This window comes from Frankliniella occidentalis, unplaced genomic scaffold (genome assembly GCF_000697945.3).
Source record: "Frankliniella occidentalis isolate FOCC.00 unplaced genomic scaffold, Focc_3.1 Scaffold2, whole genome shotgun sequence".
Taxonomy (NCBI): domain Eukaryota; kingdom Metazoa; phylum Arthropoda; class Insecta; order Thysanoptera; family Thripidae; genus Frankliniella; species Frankliniella occidentalis.
Window position 1 is genome coordinate 256391 of NW_026267132.1, and position 4456 is coordinate 260846.

At 43.0% G+C, this 4456-nt stretch overlaps 1 protein-coding gene across 3 annotated transcripts in view; it reads right to left on the bottom strand.

Moving 5' to 3' along the window:
* LOC113208133 (myosin-9-like) overlaps positions 1-4456 on the bottom strand; it is a 48438-nt gene that overhangs the window by 42786 nt on the left and 1196 nt on the right. Inside the window, exon 1 of one of the 3 annotated variants that reach the window (XM_052265139.1) lies at positions 2582-2718. The exons of 1 other annotated variant lie outside the window; for it this stretch is intronic. The gene's annotated coding sequence lies outside the window, so the exon portion shown is untranslated. Of the gene's footprint in view, positions 1-805; positions 1124-2581; positions 2719-4456 lie in introns of those variants that run through there. One more of the 3 variants, XM_052265133.1, reaches the window with a different exon arrangement.

The following is a 4456-nucleotide window of genomic DNA, read 5'->3' on the forward strand; positions in this document are numbered from 1 at the left end:
GCTTGGACAGCACCCAACGCACCAGATGCACTCAGACTAGTCATCGTCAAGGGGGTAACCATGCGCGCGACACAAGGGGCGGGACATTTGAAAGAAGGAAGTTACAGCCCCAATCGATGCGTTCATCGCGTGAGGAATGATTTGTCGATGTAGTATCGGTATCGACAAGAAACTCATTCCTCACTTTGTGCACGATACGATGGTATAGCTCAATAAGGGATAATGCGGACAAGGTCAAAACATATAACTGGCAAGGAAAAGTCTTAGGATTCCCCCAACGCCTCTTCACTCGCCGTGTCCGCTGCGGCGATCCGATCCGCGCTCCTCTGATTGAAAGCAGTTAGCCTATTCAACCGCCCAGGACCCATACCCCCACCCACCCTCCCGCTCAGTCGCTGACTTTGTCATCATATCGTATCTGGATACAGCCTGGCCATGGCCCGCGAGCAAAGTCTTTCGAATTTTGTCATCACCCCAACGATGCCGGAGTAAGTTCACCGGCACCGAAGTTTTGGCTACGCAAAGTGCCAATGACAACGCCTGCAATACGTTGGGTCGGCTAGCCTGTCAAGCAGCTGTGCGCAGCTGGTGGCCCACCCTGGGGCGTCCCAGTACCCCAGTGCTGGAGTGTCAAGAGCTGCTCCAAGCGTTCCCTAGTGTCACCTCAGCCCTCGAAAGTGAATCATGGAGGCGCGAAGTCAGGGTTCATTAAAAGAGTATGGTAAGTTATAAATTAAACCTATTCTAGATCGATACATTAATTTCTAAGAACCACTAACCTTGATTACACTTGATAGATAATTACCTTTTTCAGTCGGATCCAGTTATAATCCTACACAAGTTGGTTGATATTCGAGTCAAACTCACGTGGTCCGAATCTATCTGGTCAAACGAATACTTAATAATGTCCCTTTGGGGGGGATAAGGAGTTCGCACTTTTAGGGGAACTATAGCACATCACTGTCAATTAATTCACGCTTTCGGTCGATTATTTGTCTTCGTTTGTTTTGTTTCGTTTTTTTTATTTTTAGTTATTTTTTTCTTTTCGTTCGGTCGGTCGGTTTCGGCGGGAGATGTTCGGGGATGGACGCTCACCCTAGAACTGACGGCTTGGGACGAGCCGACAACATCCTCCTCAGAGGGGGAGAGGAAAAGTGGGGGTGGAGGGAAAAAGGGGGGGGGGCAGACGCTGGCACAGAAGCATTCTAGGCTGCGTTCAAAACGGCGTTCGCCCATCTCGCTCTGCCGACACGGGTGTACACGGGTGGGAGGGAGCTGCCCACGTTACCGCAGCTAAACATTGCTACTTGCACCGTGACGTTACTGACTTCCCGCTGACTACGCATCGTTTCTTTTTCACGTGCTACACACACTAGATCTAGATCTTCTCTTTCTTCGAATCAATGGACCGAACGACGCAGGGGAGAGGGAGGGGGCTAAAGGCTGCTCGAGCGGGAAACAGAGCGGGGCTGAGCAGCTCGCAAGTGGACTCTACTCCTCGCAATGTGTCCGAGCGGGCGGGACTACCCCACGTCGTTGAGGGTGTGGTCGCTACTCCGATACATTTTATTAATATTTTAATTTTTATGGAACAAAATTAAGGTATCCTGTTGGAGTTGGTGGCCACCAAAATGACAAAATTTTACTTTTGACTTCACCTGACGTCATTTGGACAAAATATATCCAGGGCATATCATCTTGAGTCCCACGTGGCCGTTGGCCACCTGGTGGTCAGGTTTTGCTGGAAACTACCACCCCTCTAATTTGCTCTGGGACTCAACATTTTAATCTTCTTATATAGCTGTTTACTCAACCCAAGGGAGAAGGAAGTCATGGAACAAGTTGCAGGTACATCAATATGATAATTGACATTTAATCCACATCAATGGCCCCAAAATGACTTTAGATTTGTGACCCTGTTCTGCTTCAGTCATTACTCAACTTTAAATTTCAAGTGAGGGACAAAATGATAGTGAAGTGAACTTGATTCTTTAGAAACAGAAGCTTAGAAAAGTTGAAGTTGACTTATCCCCTTCTGGACTATTGACAATTTTGCTCACCAAGTATAGTCTTGGCACACTATATGTCCAGTAGTTCACTGATTAATCAAAATAGACGTCCAAATCAGCTAGGTTTACTTTGCAGCAAAAATTGTTTCTTGACCCTTTTTATATATTAGGTTTCTTCCTTCTTCTATCCCACATGCGACAAAATAAGATAGATCACATGGTCAATTTAGTTTTACGAGGCCAGGGAAGTTATCCCGTCATTTGTTTGGAGTGCACTGGTTAGTTGATTGATAACCAATCAGATTAATACGGCGTGGCTTCAACTTCACCAGCTTTTACGGGACTACATCGACCATTTAAGTGTAAAGAAAACCAAAGGTAAATAATAGACCGGGGTAAACAAACAGTGCGAGGTGACAAGACAATAAAGGATAAAGGCACACAGTGGCGAATGTTCCTAGAGGATCCAAGTTCTAATAGATGATGATGAAAACTGGTCTCACTTTCTACATGTACAGTACTGTACCACATAATCACTTCAAATTACATTGCTGTTTCTTTATCGTACTTACAGGTCGGGTAAATCCTCATTTCCTCAGCCTCAGTTGTCATCACGTAATCTTGAATCGGTCTGCTGCTGGCTCGCATACACGGTGGTGACACGACACACATCACTCTAAACAATAAAATAACCAATAGCACTAGAGTGTTCCTTTAGAAAACGCACTTTAACACAGGTTCTGTCCTGCCCTGGCCAACAACAACATCAACAAAAACAAGAAAACAAGGAAGTTTCCCGCGCTTTCCGGCTTTCCTACTATTTACCGCTTCCGGCGGCAGCGGTGGGGTTCGACTTAACGTAACGCTGAACTTTTCATAATGGCTAGGAGCGGCAACTAGCCTAGTGAAACTGAAGAAAATTTTGGACCTGGACCGGTTGCAGTCACATTTTAAACAGAATGATTAGTAGCTGTCATTTCCCCTCAAAGCGTGTCAAGACCATCGTATTCGATGCAAATTTGTTCTAGGTCCAGATCTGGTTCCGGTCCGGTTTCGACACTTCCTCCTTTCCTTCTTCGTTTGCTCTTGCTCTGGGTTTAATTTGGAAGAACGTCTCGTCGTGGCCCCAGACCCACACTCGAACCAACATGGGGCTGGCCCCAAACGTGGTGGTGGGGGGTAAAGTACATTCTCCTCTACGCTTATGAAAAATTAAACGAACGCGGAATGGTGGACCGTGGATCACATCACAACAACTCGTTTACTTCTTGTTTACTTGGATTATTTTCCCAGTTTTCCTGTTGGAGTTAGGCTGTCTGAAATGTAACAACCTGCAAGCGACGTGATTATACGTTGGAATTAAAATTCAGAGTTGTGATAAACCATTTTTTAATTTAAAGTAATTCCTACATGATGAAAACAAAGTGATAAAGTTATCCGAGTTACTTTCCTCTTTAAAGAAAGTATCACAAGTCCTCTAGATGAATTAGCGAAATGTTCTAAATTAATATTATGCTCAACTACATAATATATTTTCTCCCAACAAAACAGAGGGTAACATTTCAGGAAACCATGAACACGGGTCATGAACACGGGTACTGTTTTTTTTTTTATTGACAACCGAAGATAATATTTTAGAGCCTGAAATCATTGTGAACTCAGTATGTGCAAAACGTAAATGAGAAATATTTGCAGGTAAACATAAAATGTGCCTTCATAGTTTGTGTCGAAGCAGTGGGCGTCATTATTGAAAGTCATGTGTGGTGGCATTGATAATAACTCCACAATGAAAATCTTATACTAGTCGTTGACCACTAGAATATTAATTTACTGTGCTCATAAATTCTACAATTTAACTTTACTAATACTTTGTAATCTAACTCAAGGGAACACTTTTGCATTCTAGTCTTTGAACGATACAGGGCTTGCTACTAAACTTGCTTTGCCTCGTTGCTTTTGCTCTGCCCAAGTGACGGAGACAGGTCAAAAATATAAAAATATATAAATTGGTGATAGATCATCAATTTGACGTCAAATGATTCTTTTAATTTTTACGACAATTTAGTCACTCTGACATTTTTTCCTGTAAGTTTTAAGTTGGCAGGTGTCATTTGGCTTACTGGCTCGTCATAGTTCCATTTGTAATTGAAAAATAATGAAATTTTATGATGCCTGATTATATATTCGTTTTTGAAAAGATTGAGGTATCTCCTTGACCGAAGAGAAATGTTACAAACATAAACACAATCAATTTCGCAGGTAGTCTAGGACATAGTCCCTTGTAGCACCAAACATTCAGACAACGTGCTGAGAACGTTCTTTTGGTCCTCTGAAGGTTCCGTAAACGTTCTAAGAACGATATGTGCTTCAAGGGGTGGGTGTGTTTTTCTGGTTCAATCAGTTTTAGTCTAAACTATAAAGTCTTCCAAAATAAAAAAAAAAATGAA